The sequence below is a fragment of the Rhopalosiphum padi genome, chromosome 1 (genome assembly GCF_020882245.1).
Source record: "Rhopalosiphum padi isolate XX-2018 chromosome 1, ASM2088224v1, whole genome shotgun sequence".
Lineage (NCBI taxonomy): Eukaryota > Metazoa > Arthropoda > Insecta > Hemiptera > Aphididae > Rhopalosiphum > Rhopalosiphum padi.
In genome coordinates, this window is record NC_083597.1 from 77,457,030 (window position 1) to 77,476,058 (window position 19,029).

The following is a 19,029-nucleotide window of genomic DNA, read 5'->3' on the forward strand; positions in this document are numbered from 1 at the left end:
TATTATAGTCATAACATTCGAAAAAAAAAATTTAATTTAAATTGTTATTTAAATATTATCAAATCATTACCATTGTCATTTAAAAATCTAATTGCTTCAATTGCTAACCAAATTAAAAATATTATACACAATAGTATTATATTATGTTTATTATTAAAAATAATATAGGTTTCTTAAAAGTAAATGCATTGCAAATTTTTATTATTTAATCAGAAAACCTGCAGTATGTAACATACACGTACCTTGATTTATTTTTTTTTAAATGGTGCAATAATTAAAATAATAATATATATATATATGTATATACATAAACATGCAAGTTATTTTTAAATTTTCATTAATACTGATATTCATATTCTCTTAATATTTTAAATTAAAAAAAAAATAATAATCCGCTTAATATCCAATGTTGAAATAAATATCAGTTGAAGTAATTGAACAAAAAAATAAATAAAAGTTCTATCATAATATCATATTTAATTCATTAATTAGCCATACATAACAATGCGATAATCTTGATATGAAAATGTCAATAAATATACATATAAAGCAGAAATCGAGTTTTTGTTAGCGCTGTTATGTATTATAGTATTATAATATTCATTGAAAAAAAAATTAAATAATATTTTAAATTTATTATTAGATAAATATATTCACTATGGATCATAACTTCTTTTGTATTTAGCTGGTACTTATATATAGCATTATACATTTTAAAATGAATAGTTTAAAATTGTATTCTAATATTTAGCTATAAAAATAATTATACTATGTTAAATAATTGTTTAAAGTTCACACTAATACACGTATTTTAATATTATATTTATCAAAAATCAATTTTAGAATTATTATATTTTTACATAATATTATACTTGAAGTATAACATATCAATATAATATTATATTGGTTTTAATAAACTATCGTTATAATATGACGGAACCAAAACGAATAAAAACCTAATATGCACCATTAATGAAACACGATAATATTTCGTGGGTGTGAATTCCTAGTAGGTATAGAATTTAAGATTTTAGACAAAACTAAAAATAACGATATAATGTAGATATTTTAAAACCAAGAAATATATTTTTCAGTTGTTATAATATATGATGTGCGGGGTAATTTTAAAGCTTTCAAACATGATACGATTTTAGTGATTTTCCCTATTATTTTCATTTATCTTATTAGTTTGTTTTTTTGGTATGGACATGAGATAATTATAAACTTTTTCTTCTTTTTGGTTTCGACCTTTAAGACCATGCCGATAAATTCAAATCTTGCCATTTGTCCTTGTTTTCTGCTGGTTCTTTTCATCGGATTGCTGGTCCTTATCGTTTTTATATCCTTTTTTACACAGTCTTCCCATCTGAACCCGGGTCTCCCTAAAGATATTTTCCCTCTATAGACTCTTCTTTATTACCTGCCTAACTAGAGATCCTTACTTACGCCAGGCATGGCAACCCCCCCCCCCACCAACACCACATGAGTCTCCTTTTTGTTATCTCCTATTATAACTTAGTGTATAGATATGCTTAATATGATTAAAGTATATTAGTAAATTTTAACAAATAATTATTATTTTATATGTTTACTAATTTATTTTATTTATTTACAGGTATGAGAGCCGTGCATGTTGAATATAAATATTTCGAATAAAAAGCTATCACAATTAATTTTGAGAAAAATAACTGAACGGTAAGAATATATTTTTAATTCAACTGAATACAAGTGATAAACAAATTAATAATAATATATTATTATGGATCAGTTTTATCAAAATATAACCTGATAACATCAAGTCCAGAGATTTGATAGGTTTAGTATAATAACATAAACAGCTTTAAAATGTTCAATGCTAACACTCCATATACTCAATATATAATATATATCAGATTTAACTACCGATCGTTAGATTATTAGGTAACATGAGCGAATAAGTAAATAATATTATAGTTAATACCTTTATCATGTAGAATATTTTTTTTTTGTATACTTTTAACGAACAAGTTTTTTTTAACGTAATTTTGGTGTTTTATACACACCCGGTATAGAGTATGCATAGCATATTGTACACTTCTCGTTGTGGTATCCCACGAAGTTTCACTAATTTAAAATGGTGGAATAGTGCAATACGATCTGCTACCCCATTGCTTTAAGACATAAATCTTAGTGAGACACTCTGTAATATAATACTGATGAGGAGAATAACGTTATTGAGTTGACGTGGTTAATACAATTACTTGTATAGTAAAAAATAAATATATTACCAAGATCTATTTTTAATTTTTATAGTTTTATTTGATTCGTTTAAATACGTTTTTGTGGTATCTGAAAAGGGTACATGTATATTCCTCTGATTTTTAAGTCGCTTTTATTTTCAAATTTATAAAATGTACATAAATTTTGTCGCCAAATTGTTAAACTTGTGAAATTAAATGTCAACTCTACCGATACTAAATCAATATGAAATTCAGCTGTATAAAACAAAAACTTAAAATTAAAATTGTTAAGCGTAGCAATAATTGTACTTATATATAAATGCAATTAAAAAATAAATAAATTTCTATGATGATAAAGTATAATTTGGAAAATGTATTATTACTTATTAGTACGTTTTGTCAGAATAGAACGTCAACTTTATTAATGTACTACTACTACTATTTCTATTATAATCTACAGTCTACACAATAATAATAATAATAATAATAATAATAAATCAATAAATTAAACAACACAAATAATAATCCATAAAATAAAATGCCTAGTTTAATTAGTTTTAGCTTTAGATTTGGATAGAATATATACATTGAAATTTAGTTAGAACTTAAAATTTAAAAATAAAATTATCGGTAGATTTACATATTTTTCTTTATATGTTAAAATTTAGTATTAGTCAAATTTACATATTTTTCTTAAACAAATCATTTTTATCGACGAAATCTATAATTAACCTTAAAATATGAGTACTACGATCGTGTATTGTATTAAATTATAAAAATTAAACATGTATCATATATACAGGTAGTAATTAATTAATTTTTTTGTCAGTAGCTCTAGTTAAAAATCAAAATAATTAATATAATACGAATATATGGACAATCAGACTAAATCAAATAATATCATATTAATTAACCTAAAGACATTTAAAAGTACACGAGTAAAATATTGATTATACTCTGATGAAGTTACTAAAAAGTGTCAATACTGTTTATCTTTCATAATTTTAAAATTTGATATCAAAGTATAATATACAGGTGCGTAAACGCGCTTAAATAACTTAATTAAACAAGAGTTTTAATTTTGTTTCTCTTCATTAATTTAATAAATCATAAATTTAAATTTACTTTTTCGGAATAAGTATAAATAGTATTAAAATATAAAATATCAACGAGCAGTGTATTTTTTATTGAATTTTCACTACCAACTGTATTCAAGCGATTAAAAAATAGTTTTTTTTCAATATTATTAATAAGTATATATCTTTATAAAATTCCTTTTTTTGTTTAATTTTTTAATTAATTTTGGAAATTATAGTAAAAGGGTGGCCATTAAATATAAATAAACTAGGGTGTATTACATTAAAAATAAACTGCACTAAAATATTCACTTTATATTTTGAAATAGAGCTTCTAACTTTTAATTAATTAACATAGGTACCAATTGTTTATTATGTTAAATAGGTCTCTTCGAGGGATGTATTAGACGCGCACACAAACATTGCGTATGTCGTTTATAACTCTAATTATTGTTGTTCACCTACGATTAAAAATGTGCAATTAAAGATTTCGTGGTAAAATATTACAGTTATTAAGTTTTAAAATATTCATAAAGAAAGAAACATGTTAGTTTATTATGATACACATTATACTATAATGCATATTATAAGTACTCTGTATTTTGTATTAAATACAGTTTTAAACATACTTTCTCTAACTCTATATCCATGCATAATTAAACTATAATACCATGACTAGGTATTAAGTAAATAATAATATTATTATATAATACGACATATCAATATTATATACTTAATAAATAACTAATAATAGTTTAATACAATGTTATAGTTGTAGTCATAAAAGTTACAATTATAATAATATTTAAAAGCAGTGTATTGGAATTCATATTTTGGTCGGTTATTATTTATTATTTATTAATACAATTATTACTTTATTACTTGCTAAAAAATGATTCATATTATCTGATTAGTAGATTTTTCTATAATATCGATTTAAAAACATAACGATTTTAACTAGAAATTTTCCGCCTCGGGTATTTTATTAATGTTCTAACCCACCGATTTTCGTCATGATTACCATCGATAAAATATAAAATTCCAAATCGGACACGTCATGCCGTAAATCTCATTGGCATACGATAATTGCCGACGAAAGTCACTCGCATGTACCATATAGTTTTTATTTTGCCTTTGCCTTTGCCTCTCCTAAAATTTACGACTTCACAAAAATGTTGAATGGATCGAGTACACGCTGCTGCAGTACAATCTGCTGGGACGTTTTATGACTCAGTTTTCGTGAAAACTATTCACCCGCCTATGTACGTTTCAGGGAGTCCAATGAATTATTCGTATTGTCGTCGATATTAAAAAAAAGACAAAAAAAAAAAACAACAGCAACTACATCGATCGACATGCTAGACAACATCGATTCGGGTGACTGCAGTTATTATTGTTAAACGGCTCGAACGAATTTTCGCTAAAAAATATTTTAAATCGGTAAAGTGCGTTTCAAATGTTAGAACGTTAAATTATAACCGATAATATTATACACAATTGTATTTTCCATTTGGTACTGCGAATAATAAAAATTGATCTTGGCAGTATATTTCTTAAAAAAAAAACGAACAAATAACTACGTTTATAGCAATAACACTTAAAACAAGTATTTAGTAACATAAATATATATACACCGAATACATTATTTACATTGATAATACAAAGTATATATTTTAATAAATAAACGTGCAAATACATTAGAGCACGACTTTTGAACATTAATATCGAAGATTTGATGTGCTGTAAATCAAATAAAAAATTGTCTTAACTGTAACAAAGAACTAAAAACTTCTCATGTTCTTATATTATACACTTCGCTAAGATATCCGAGATTCAATTGTCAAAAATAATACGATTATAAACTGTGTGAATATACGAGAATGTTGCATTATGTCGAGAGCCTTAATTATGTCAAATCGAATTAGTTTAAAAGGAAACAAGAAATTTTATTTCTGTCAACACTTTTACAAGTACTCGATGTTTTCATTAAATTGGATATATAACTTGTTTTACATATTTATAATAAATGTATAGGTAGTAAATTGTTTTGTTCCTCAACAGTACTTAAGGTTAGGTATTTTACAAAGTTATAATGCACATGAATAATTAGTAAACATAACATTGCACAATATATTATTATTTGGGATGTATCTAAACAAAAACACTTAAAAAATTATTATTACCTAATTTATATTATTGTATATTATATATGGTCATTAGCTTGAAAAGGAAATAGTAATAATTTAAATAACTATTTCATACAATTATTATTATTATTATTTTATATTGTAAATTATATTGATTGTCCGCTTTGACCAAAAAAATATTTTTTCTATTACAAAAAATATGTACCAACTCATCGATCATTAAATTCATCTAGTAAGATATAACAGGACATAATCTAATAGAATATTGGCTATGATTCTTTAGGAATTATACAATGTTTAAATTTCGATTTATAATTTTTACGTTTTTATAAAAGAAATGATTAATATCTGTTATATTTGACTATTCAAAATTCAGTTGTTTAAAATCTTAATACTTGATAATAATTTAATAAATTTAATACAATTAAAATAATATTTTTAAAATGTTTAAATGATTGCTGATAGATAACTTTAAAAGTAGTATAATTTATATAAATGTTTTATGTTATATAAATATGGTTATTGCACTATCGGGATTTATTTTAAATCAAAAGTAACAATCTGAATTTGTTTTTATAATACAATGGATCAAAAATATAAAATGATCAAATACATAAATTCAAAATGATAATGTTTTGTAAACAAAATATTAATATATCTTACACCATGTTATTACATAATAATGTAGTAAATTATTAACTTTTACTCGTATATTTAAAATTAATTCCTATTATAATATAAGATATTATTTAAAAGTATGTTTTTTTCAAAGTTCATACATTACCATGATATATATATTTTTTTAATTAAAAATAAAAATTATTTTTAGTGCTTCCATGTTAAAATTAAATATCCAGGATTTTATTTAAAACGGTAGGTACCTTATATACAAAATTGACTTTACTTCAATCATATAATATAAAGCCAACATAATATTATGCTATAACGAATAAGTTTGATGATGAAGATTTTGTATAAGTGGTTCTTATTAATTTAATGTATAATATATATTATAATGTAAGATCTAATTATCAAATAAAACACAAGGTAAGCCAGTGGGTACTGTACTGCTGTACTTTTGTACTTTAGGTGTCAAGTGGGTTACTATTATAGGTGTGTTAAATTTAAATTCAATATCATTATATAAAATAAATGGTTCTGAACGGAAACGGTTTTTTAACTTATATAATTAATTATATTTCAAGATAATATGTTTTTTCGATATAGCTATTAGTAATTTATTTAACTTTTGATATTTCGGTAATTTAATATAATTTTTTCGAAAATATTGCGTTTATTATAATATTAGTATTAATTATTATAATAATATGTGTTTATGTCATACTATATTAATTTATATAAGTATATAACTCACTATTTAATTATATTTTTCTATAAATACGGTAAGATAGTAAATATAGATACATAGTATAAATAGATAATAAAATAAATAAAATGTCATTGCGAATAATAAAATTCAAAAAATATAATATACGTAAAAGTTTTAAGTTTCCTCGAACTATGTTTTTAAATTATAACAAAAAAATTAACATCGTTAATTATTATTTAAATAAGTAATATCATTCAAATTCAAAACGAATATGTCCATAAAAAAAGATTGCTTTTAAATATAATTTAGACATTTTTATGTTTTCAGTATGAACTTTTTACGAGAAAATCTCGTATTATATTTTCAGAACTTAGAAAATTAAAGTTTTTATGAATTTATACTATAAAATAACTTGCAATTTTTTGTGATTTTGACGAATTTCGTCAAAATTCTACCTTCAAATGCATATAAAAAAATATTGTGCATATGTATTTTTATATAGATATAAAAACTACTAATGTTAACTTTTATTACATTTTCAAGAATTTTAACTCGGCTTATAATTTTGAAAGAAATAGTTATTGTACGAATGTAATATCTAACATCATACAAATTTGAACTTCAAATGCTCATAAAAAATTAATTTGGCTTTCCAGAAGAATTTTTTTTTTATTTTTGACATACATTAAAATCTTATGAGAAAACTTGTGTTCAATTTTAAAATCTTAGGTATACAAACAGAAATTTTTTATGTATTTATAACTACAAAATAACTTGTATTTTTCAAGCTTTTCAGAAAAATTTTAAATTAGAATGCTTAAAAAAAAACATAATTTTTCAATATTTTTTATTCTTAAATGAAATACTTATTATAAATGTTGTATCAAATTTTAAATTATATTTAACCATTCATACATTTTTATATTGACATTTATAAAAAAAATATTAAACATAGTAGTAATTATAAAATCTCAATTGTCTATAAATTAGCTAAAAATTTAAAAACATTTTTAAAATTTTACCATATATTTAAAATAATAATATAGATATTTGGTAAAAAATAACTGTTGTTATTTGTTATTTAACTATAATAAAACAAATTAATCAATTAAGTCAAAACCTAAGTAGAGTAACGATTCCCGTTTAACTTATTTTTTTATTTGTTTTTCCTAATTTTAAAAATATTTTTCATAGTTTTATTTTATTTTTAATTTATGACTTCGGGGTCTAAAATAAAAACTATGAGCAATAATTATTTTTTAAGTTATAAAAACTCAAGAATATAAATAATAAAAAATCAAATTAAAGAAACGGCATTATGTATAGGCATTTCTGATACATATAAATATTTTCAAGAAGTGGTTGCGTGTTTTTTTTTTTTTAATTTACGAGATATATAATATTTCAAATATAAAAACATTTCATAAAATTTTATATTTGAATAAAAATAATTCTACTTATTACCTATATTAAATTAAAAATGATGTACTTGTAATTAAAACAAAATGTTTTTTTCTATAATTTAGCCAATAATATGCATTTTGAATGTTATTCAAGATTTTTAGAAAATCGACCGTAAGCTTTCAAATTATCTCAAATTATTCTTAAATTTATTATATTTATAAATAATTAGTTGATTATTAATTATAATATTTAATTATCTTAAGATCAAATTAATGATATTTTTAAAACTAAAATCCACAAATTAATTCCTAATTATATTTAGTTAAAACTAATACAATAATAGACTATATAAAAGTATAAAACGCGATTCTCAGTAAATCAGTAATGAATCCTGTATTTAATTTAATTTTTTAATAAAATACATAGGAGAAAGGTAATAAAAAAAAAATATAAAATACTAATTGTAATGTGCATTATCATCGTAAGGTTAATTGTATGCAAAAAAGTCTTGGATATACGTGCATATTTATCGGCATATATAACATACGTTGAAGTAGATAAATCAAATAAAACATAACATAATAATGATAATAATAATATACGCAGTTTGATTTAACGTCAACAAAAATTAAATTATTCGGTAATCATCAGTGCCTACCTGTTTGCTGCGTATTATTTTTATCAATTTTGATTTGTTATTTTTCTTTTTTCAATTGGAAAAATACACACCACACTGCTACCCTGAAATTTTATGCGTATTTCATTATAATTGTTGAACATATTATTATTTATATGACGCGTAATACTAATATAATATTGATTTCGTGTAAGCAATTCACGTTTATTCAAAATTAAAGAACAAACTGCTACCTTCTCGTAGTAATTATTATATTGGAAACAAAACGTCGGACTTCCGCCGAAAATTCTATTATTAAACCATAACGTATAGTCGATTTGTTTCATCCTCCACAGTATATATAATACCATTATATTCAGTTTAGTATAATACGCCCTTAGGTTATACGCATTAAGTCCTATACTGCATAAGACGCTTACTCTCCGAAAGGATAAATTTAATTTCCCTTTAAATTCCTTTTAGGTCTTTCAATAAAATAACTATTCGCCAGGAAGGTTCGATGTCACATACCGTGACTTCATACAAAGCATCCAATTGTTTTATGACTTCAATATAATATCATTATGTAGTTCTGTAATTTGCATACAATTATTATGGATAAATTATTTTTAATTATATAATTACATAATTAATTATATATTAACAAGACACGTCATGATAAATATTTGTCCAAAATCAACAGTTGAATCGAAATCATTTTTTGTAACGTATTGTGTGCGTAAAAGTGATAAATGGTCACTTTTATATTATATGTATAATTGTATCATTGATAAATATTATTCTATCTGATGAGTTTTTGAAAAACAAACACAAAAACATTTAATATTTTTTAACATTTTATGAATATAATCTTTCACGTGGTTTAATTTTTATTCTATTCATTATTAGGCAGTTTTAAATATTTAAAATGTAATTATTATTAGATTAGCCAAATACAACATAATTATTTAAAAATTTAGATTTATTTTAAAGTTGTTCGTTATGAAAATGGTTCACATATAATATAGTTACATAAAGATTGTTCATATATCATGTATATAAATATATAAGATATACATTAAACACACACAATAATACTTCATAATATATGCCCCTAAGGCTTTAAATTTAACGATATTATCGAATTTTCGTATGGACGAAAAAATAAAAGCACTATCGAAGCTCTTAATATGAATATGCAAATTTGGGTGTAAAATCCAAAGTTCCAATAATAAACGTTTGCCCGAAATCGTTTTTAATATTACTGTGACACGAAATTGATGCGAGCTGCTTTCGCATTCACCTGAATAGTTGTGAGTTTTCACTATTTCTAGTGAATAATTATGATGATGGCCCGGCGTATAATAAATACGGAAGAAAGTTGTAAAATTTCTCCACAATTTTATACTGTATTTAACGACGAAAACCTGTGCGTTTTTTTTATTTACTATTTCGTTTTTGATAGTAGAGGAGGATCTTGGTGTCATTTTATGTGACCATTTTAACATGGCAGTCGTAAACACACAGGATATTTCTCTCTCGGCTGGCTCACACCCCATTACAGACAACCAGACTTTTACCTAGGAATTCGTAGCTTTTTTTTAATAACATTTTTTTATATTATAATATGAAGATTACTCTGAGTTTGAACTTTTTATATATTCACCGGTGAGATTAAAAATACAACGATTAAAAGTTTCGTTTAAAAGTATTATGCTTAAAAAAAAAAAGAATACTATAATTAAACCAAATCCTTGTCATCTGATATACATTTTTAGGGTTGGTATTATGTAATATACATCAATTACATAATATTTTGTTATTTTAATGCATCTGCAGAGCAAGGAAGGCGTGAAAAAACGTAAAATTCAGACATTTAAATTATTATTTTTCCAAGCTGTGTAATATATGCCTTCTTTAATATTAGCAAGTATAAGCCATTAAATAATTATTCAGCGACTCTTGAATAATACCTCACATTTTTATTCATAGTGAAATTTTATGTATAATGACAAATGACAACAAGTATTTTAACTTTACAAACGATTCATTAAAAACAACGTTCCATAGTATACCTACGTAATTTCTCAGCTAAAACTTTTCAATGAATATTTTTTCTAATTATTTAACTTCGTGTTATTGCAAGTACTATAATACATTTAAAATATAAACTTATAGTATGATATTATATTAATTATATAAAATTATATAAAATTATGTTTAATAACAGAAAAATAACGATTAAATCCAAAATTTCCATAGAACGATTTAATCGTAAAATAGAAATACTAAAGAAATCGCTTTATATCTTTTTCACCCCTAATTTTATCATTATTATTATCATCACTACCATTGTCATAATATCAATTACAATAAACAAAACAATAGTACATTTTGAGTGCTATAACGAGTGTGATAGTGATTTGTTTGCGATAACAAAGGAAGCCAATTACTTTCTAAAGTCATTCTATTGGACAACATTAACAGCGTATGGTATTCTATCTCCATTATTCGGATCTGTTATCTAAATATTTAATGGTTATCAATTTTTTATATCAATACGAAATGTTCAGTCGTCTATCATCGATCACAATGATTTGACACAAATATATTATCCCGTTAACCATGTGTTATCTAAACAAAGTCTAGACAAACGAACCATTATTTTAACCAAGAACTTTCATATTATTTCTAGTGCATATAATTTATCTTAAATGTCAAGAAAATTAATTAAAAGTTTGAATAAAAAGTAAATTATACAATTTACAGTATATTTAATTATTTTATAAATTCGTCTAAATATGATTTTTAAATCAAAAGATATCTGTATGTATCGGTATTTCTTTTTTTATTATTATTAAAATACATATTACATTACATTTTTTTTATACTCACCATAGTTATCAAACTAATAAAACTATCAAACCATCTGGAAAAATACAGATATTCAGATGAACCACTTCAACACTGCTGTAATCTTCATATGATATTATTTATGTTTCGTAAATAAATAATTCAACATTCACTTATTTCTTTTTTATTTTGTAAGCATATAGCACTATGAATAATTTTCATAGTCTTAATCTGTTTAAATACCACAGTCCTTATTAAGCATTTTTACTTCATATTAAATATGTTGTTCAATTTTCTAATGAACTTAATATTCTTGTAATAATATAATTTATTTGTGCAGTGAGATTTTTGACTTTATACTAATTTCTTAGATTAATTAAAAGTGCGAAACCCGGGAATTTTATTCCAACGATCGGCTAATGATTTAATTAAAAATAACGTTACACGACCGTAACAGCGTAATTGTTAATGTGTTGATTGTGTCCTTCATTGCGTCCATTTTGATTATTCATTGAAAGATAATAGTTGTAAGTTAAAACCACTAGTCATGTTTACTGCCGCCCATAATGAATTATTTTATCGAAAAACAACCTTTATACAAAATAAAAAGGTTTTCATTTTATCAAGGATTCGTTTTTTTCTGTTGACGTTAGAGTGCCCTTCTGTGTACTTATTAATTCCACAGTGATGTTGGCTTTTCATTTACGCCATTATTGTACTGGCTTAACATTTGAACACCTCAACTCCTATAGTCCTGTCTCCTAAAGTTACAAGAAAAAAAAATCCACCCTAAAACGATTTTCATTGTGTTTTCCATTACACGGGTATTTTTTTTCCGAATTCCCGATTTACTTTCGATACCTACATGTAAATCGGTAAATTTTGTAGGGGAAAAATCGTATGGGCCAGTATGGATAATATTTAAAACCAAACTACGGGGCACCATAAAATCAGTTATAAGATGGCAAACATGGTTCCGATCATAAATAATATTTGTTTCTCCGTCACTGGCTCTTTGCCATGACCGCCACATGACTGTTTTGTTTATAAACTGCTCCAAGCATTGAACAAAGAATAAAATACAGATTGAAATGTGAATTTTTTATGGCTAAAAAGGGATAGGTGTTAAAATCAACACATTTACCACATGAACCTGAAATATATAACTCGTGAATGAAGATATATAATATTCTTGTTCAGTATCTTTCATATTATAAATGACGATTTTACACCTCGGTAGTGAGGTTTTATTTGATACTTCAAATACTAAAATACAAGTAATATATAATATATTCCTATATTATTATATTAAAAACATGAGGATACATATTCTGCGTCCCTGAGGAAGGGAAGGTCACATTTTTTTTTATCAGTAAATTTTCGCATCATTTAAATTTATTCTAAATAATAATAAAATAAGCAATTAGATATTCACAGAGTTTTAAGAAACTAAATATTAAAAAATCCTTCACGCAAAATAAATTAAAATCAATAATATGTTTATCTCTTTGCTCAACATCTAAAAATTCCATAAACTTAATAGAATATAGTATATACATTATTTGATAGTTTTTAAGCATAAGGCTATGCTAAGCTAAGCACCTCTGTAATAATGTTTTTTATTTACATTGCAAAAATGAGTTATGTACAAAGAGAAAGAGAGAGAGTTGAATTATTTATTTTTATGCATAACAAATAAATATGTCAATATTATTTTATTTTATATTTTAAGAAATTTTTAAACAAAAATACTAAGAAATGAATAATTACTTACTTTGCTTTTTATCAGGTTGGAATATTTTTAGCAAATTAATATTATTATCAAGTTCCGACAGACAACACTTCTTAAATATCATATTATAGTAATGTCATAAAACGAGAAAGGAATTAAGGAATTAGGAAATTAATCATCAATTCTCCAGTTGTACTTATTTGTAAAATTTAATAAACAAGGAAATTCGTTAACACAAATTAATCAAACAGTGTTCATCATAATATTCGTTTTACATTTAACTTTGCTTTTTTAAAAAATAAATACTTGTTTAAATAATTATTTTTTTTTCATATATTTATCAACCAAATTATTATAACATTTTTTACTTTCAAATTTTGTTTTTAAATAATAGTTATTAAGTTTTATAAATATCTAATTATTAAAATTAGGATTTTAGTCAAACAAGATATTTTATTATATATATTAAACGGTAACTAATACATGTATATTATTTTTTTTTTTATAACATTTTTTATTTATATATACTTCTAGTGTCAATATTAAAATTAATCAATTTTCAACCTTCTATTAAATATAAATAAATGTTCATAAGTGGCTGCTTAAAATTAATTTTTTTTTATTATTTCTAACATTATCATAGTGTTAGTAATCTAACATTAAACAAAAATTAACTTTCCAAATAATGAACAGAGTATATAACATATATTTGTTTAAAAATATCCTTTCTATAAATAAAATAAAGTTAACAGCTTTACCTATTTAAAAGTGTAATATTTTTTTTCTTTCTTCCTTTTTTTTAGCCAGTTAAAATAAAGAGGAAATTTAATGTAACCGTCTGTTTAAATTTTTTTTTAAGAGTAATAGTAGATCATTATTTACTTTTCCTCTCCGAAAAAAAACAAAACAATATAATAATATACTATAATTTCTCTAGCTATTAATTTTAAAATTGTATTTCATTTTAGTTTTCTTTAAACGGTGATAACAAAAATTACTTACAATTACATTATAATCCACTGTGGTGTAGTACGTCTCATTGTTTTTAAGATAAAATTATAAATACATAATTTGAAACACCTAGCTCATATATACCATATTATAGTGTTATATAAATTCATAAGAGTAATAAATTATTGTTGTTGTTATCGTTGTTGTTGTTGTTGTTACATCTTAATTTTAAACAAAAATATATATTATATATTATAAATATTACATAATTAAAATAACGTTTTAAATTATTGTTATAATATATTTTAAAAATGTATCGTACTATCAAACAGCCTATCGAATATCCCAAATTTCTGTGTGAGTGACAAACCTCATAAATTAACTTTTTTAGTCACAAGTATCACGAGTTTGGTTAACCTTAGTTTTTTCTGTTTTTTATATCAATTCCATAATTATTATTGTAGCCTTCACGTTTTCAAATTTCACATCCATAAATACATTTCGTTATTTTTTTTCTAAAATAAAAATATTATTAACAAGAGGCTTGTTAAATTTAACTTGATCGTTATTATAATTTTAAAATATTTGTTTGTGAGACTTTTCAAAAAAAAAAAAAAAAAAATGGTAATCTTGTTAATATTAAGTGAATATTTTTTTTCATTTTACCTTACTGCATTAAAAATGTAAACACACTACATGTGTGCTCTATCAATATAATTCAACTATAAAAAAAAATATTATTTTTTATGTAATTATTAATTAATCACTGAAGTGTTAGTTCCAGCTAACTATCAACCTTCTATACACTATCTGCCCAAAACATACATGATTAATAATTAAAAACTCACCTAATATTTCAGTTTAAAATTGTTAATTTTAACATAATAATATAATAAAATAATAAAAACTACTTTTTTGTAGATTTATAAATATATACTATTAAAAAAAAAATTCAGAAATTTCCTACAACAGAAAAAATAAAAACATGCAACGTTTCAGACTCTTTTGTGCATCATATTCATAGTTATGACTTTATTAACATAATTAAATTATATATAAGTAAATAAGTAATTTTAGTGTTTTTTTTCTATATAATTTACAATAATAATCAATAATATTATTAAATGTTTGTAAAAATCAAATAAATTACTTCTCTCCGTAGAAGATACTTAGAAACGTTGTAAACAAGAACCGATTGATAAACATGATTGTTTTTTTAGTTTATCGTGGAGAAAAAATTCATGATTATTATGATAGTGATAGACAATTTTCTGATGAGGATTATAATATAAAATGAGTTGCATGTCTCAATGTCTGGCGTACGCATAAAAAGTTATGTTAAAAAAAATACTTACACACAGTATACATGTTATGATTAACCTTTGTTTTTTTTTCGATTTTTTTTTAGTTTTACTTTCATAAAACAGTATATGTAATCAGTATTATAGAATTCTGGGCAATAAACTACAAAACAAAATGATTGATTTCAATCATTTTGAACACATAGGTCTACAGTCAATCCATTTTTATTATAAATAAATTATAACTTTTTACTATAATATGGCATAATTTTCAAAATAAAGTGATTCAATATTTTTTTAACACAATAATATATTATGCAAAGTTTAAGACTGTACTATCGAACACTATGCGACCTTTGAACAAATCGTTACTTCCCGACGTAACCCGTTAGTTGCTATTAATTTATTTCATCAGTTGATGTATGATTTGTAAACAATTTGAAAGTAATCTATTTTTCAAAGAAGCCCTTAGATAAAAAATATTCTCGAAAATATAAAAATACAATGAATTTTTCCTGCGTACATGGTATATTATGTTTTATATTTCATATAATATAACTCATTATAATTATATTACAGAGTATCCACAAAATTCGAATTAACAATAGAATCATACTATTGTATTTAATTTATTTAAAACTAATCAGCGTTTTACATGTCATTCTTTATTTGATAATTTTATTTATATTTTAGTACATATTCTATATCCATGTAGTATAATCAATTGAAATGTTACGTGCATACAATATATATAATTAAATAAATTGCAAAAAAGTCTGTTTTAATTATTAGTGATAACTTATACAAATATTAAATAATATACAAGATAAAGTAAGTGTACGAATATTGCTTTTAGACGTATGAGTTGTCAATGTAACTTGATAAAGTTATGTCTATTGTGATAGTCAAGGTCGTAAGTGACTTATTTTTGTATTGGTTCTTAGGCTGTTGTACTAGATCTTTCGGAAGTTTTGAGTTTCATATAACGTTTTTAAATTTTGTTTTAGTAATTAAATAAATAAAAATAATAATACATGATAATCAATAAGTTAGGTATATTTATAACTAATAATGAAATCGTTAACTTTAATATAGATATTTTAATTTTACGACACATCAGGTTCATGATTTTCAGAAATTAAATATGTGTAATAATTCCCAAGTGTTGCTATTCTTTCTTAATTGCATACGTAAGTACACAATACACACCCCTGCTTGTACTACGTAATTTACGTTATTTTTCTTGACGTTATGATATTATACTTTAAGCCTTTAAAAATAATCATAATAAATTCGGACACGTCAAACTGTTTAGTCGTTAAAAACACCAATCCAATATCCTAGTAATAATTTATTTACTCAGAATATTTGATCATTATAAGAACATATTATTAGGTATTATAGCATTTCATCAAATATTGGTATAAACTTTTGAGCATTAAAAAAGTAATGAAAAGTAATACATATATAATATTATATTATACTAGGGGACTTGGCAGATAATAATGGCCATATAAAATTTTGATATAATAATTTGTTACTCTAATACTCAAAAATATTAAGATAAAGTTTATGGTTCAAAACGGAAAATACGACCTGTAAACATAGCAGATAAAACGGGCCTATATTTATGGAGGTGAATGACTCTTTACAATCATATTTAACGATGTGGACGTGAATGTGCATTGTGCACCTACTTATCTATAATGTTAGATCGGTCTCTCATATATTTATTTACTTAAATTTTTATCTAACTTTTGAAAAAAAATGACTTCATTTTATACATTTTATAACAATACAAAACCACATGCAATATGCCTATACACATATTTATGTAACAAATATTATATACATATTATATATATTATGTACATTATTATAAACTGAAAAACCTTCATTTATAACTTATACAAAAACCTCCAAATAACGGAAGCCTCGCAACGCCGGACGATTTTTTCTCGTACCACTGGCATAGGTTTTATCTAACATCTCAACAAAGGAAAAATTTTACTAATGGAAATGTATTTTTCATTATTATATATAGGTACACTGTTATCCGTAGGCTATACATTCAATATAATATAAATATATATAAATAAGTTACGTTGAGGTTGTATGCCTTATAATAATATAAAAGTAACAATACATTATATTGCTTTACTTTTTCGTCATATTTTCATAAGAATGACCATATTATAATAACGTTACATTATTATTATTATAACACGTTTGTAAGCATTTTTTTTTATTTTTAATTGCTTACTTACTATTATGATTAATATAGTATTTGTCTAAAGTTGAATAATCTGTAGAGTCATTCGCCAAATTTAACATTATACTTTCTTCATCTATTCACCAATTTCTTCCAAATAATTGTTTATTTATCTACACTTCACTGTCGAATTTGTATATTGGTTAGTACGTATAAATTATTTAAATTTGAGTATAATATTCGTTTTATAAAAAGAAAATGTTGTGTAAATTATAAATTAAAAATATTTCATTCAATTCAATTGATTTTGTATTAGTCTCTAAGCATGAGTGAACAAATACGAGAGATGAATATTCAATTTTAATTAGCTAGTTATAAAGGCATAATATTTGCGTGTTATACATATGCGCGAATGACGATTAATAAGGCCGACTAGCGTCATTTATTATAATCACTCGTCGCTCGCCAGTGGTGCCGTTTATCAATAATCCAGCAAAATGAACCTTTTCCCTTTACAATTTCTCCTGAACAAGCCCTATAAATCCTAAGACACCAAACGCGATCCTGGAAACAGATCCTCTGACACTTAATTAACCACATTTTCCTAGGCAGCTTTCTTCTTAAAACAATGACGTCAATCAGATATTTATATAACAAAAACTACTATAGAATCGCAATATGCAATTATAAATAGTCCAAAAATTTAATTTTTAATATAGTTTATCTATTAATGATGTCAATATGTTATTAATGTTATTATATTCCATTATATATGCTAGTATTATAACAAACAATATATAATTTAATAAAGTCACACAATGAGTTATATAGAGCATATTTTGATTTTATACGATACAAATATATGCTTTTTTATTTTTTGAAAAACACATTTTAAAATAAAAGTAGTATACCAATTTTTTCATATAGATCTAACAGTCGATTGGATATTGCAGAACACAAACGATTATATAAAGAGATAATTTTTCGATTTCCCCGTTTGTTAGAAAAAAGGCATTCGACTCATTCGAAGTACTTCAAAATATTGTGAAATGTGATCCGGGCACATCTTGAGTACCATCTTTCTGAAATTCTTTCATATACGATGATTTATATAAAATATATTTAAATTTTAAATAACAACACTATACGGTATTGCGTACGCTAATGTCTAGGTAAAGAGATATGTGT

General features: G+C 23.5%; 1 protein-coding gene across 2 annotated transcripts in view; it reads left to right on the forward strand.

Moving 5' to 3' along the window:
- The window catches only part of LOC132929345 (somatostatin receptor type 5-like), a 194,703-nt gene that overhangs the window by 34,386 nt on the left and 141,288 nt on the right, over positions 1-19,029 (forward strand). Inside the window, exon 2 of one of the 2 annotated variants that reach the window (XM_060994669.1) lies at positions 1,616-1,695. The exons of the other annotated variant lie outside the window; for it this stretch is intronic. The gene's annotated coding sequence lies outside the window, so the exon portion shown is untranslated. The remainder of the gene's footprint in view (positions 1-1,615; positions 1,696-19,029) is intronic. 2 annotated transcript variants of the gene reach the window in all.